Source organism: Pristiophorus japonicus, chromosome 20 (assembly GCF_044704955.1).
Source record: "Pristiophorus japonicus isolate sPriJap1 chromosome 20, sPriJap1.hap1, whole genome shotgun sequence".
In the NCBI taxonomy this organism is placed as follows: domain Eukaryota; kingdom Metazoa; phylum Chordata; class Chondrichthyes; family Pristiophoridae; genus Pristiophorus; species Pristiophorus japonicus.
The window spans coordinates 90,774,804-90,775,635 of record NC_091996.1 but is presented as its reverse complement, the minus strand read 5'-3'; positions in this window follow the sequence as shown (position 1 = coordinate 90,775,635).

Here is an 832-nt window from a genome sequence, read left to right as displayed (position 1 = left end):
GCTGTACCTGCCCTGGGAGTGTTTGATGGGACAGTGTAGAGGGAGCTTTACTCTGTATCTAACCCCGTGCTGTACCTGCCCTGGGAGTGTTTGATGGGACAGTGTAGAGGGAGCTTTACTCTGTATCTAACCCCCTGTACCTGCCCTGGGAGTGTTTGATGGGACAGTGTAGAGGGAGCTTTACTCTGTTTCTAACCTCGTGCTGCACCTGCCCTGGGAGTGTTTGATGGGACAGTGTAGAGGGAGCTTTACTCTGTATCTAACCCTGTGTTGTACCTGCCCTGGCATTGTTTGATGGGACAGTGTAGAGGGAGCTTTACTCTGTATCTAACCTCGTGCTGTACCTACCCTGGGAGTGTTTGAATGGACATTTTGGAGGGAGCTTTACTCTGTATCTAACCCCATGCTGTACCTGCCCTGGGAGTGTTTGATGAGACAGTGTAGAGGGGAGCTTTACTCTGTATCTAACCCCGTGCTGTACCTGCCCTGGGAGTGTTTGATGGGACAGTGTAGAGGGAGCTTTACTCTGTATCTAACCCCCTGTACCTGCCCTGGGAGTGTGTGATGGGACAGTGTAGAGGGAGCTTTACTCTGTATCTAACCCCGTGCTGTACCTGCCCTGGGAGTGTGTGATGGGACAGTGTAGAGGGAGCTTTACTCTGTATCTAACCCGTGCTGTACCTGCCCTGGGAGTGTGTGATGGGACAGTGTAGAGGGAGCTTTACTCTGTATCTAACCCCGTGCTGTACCTGCCCTGGGAGTGTGTGATGGGACAGTGTGTAGTGGGAGCTGACACCAGTACGTTCTGCATCCTTTATAAACATAATTTCCT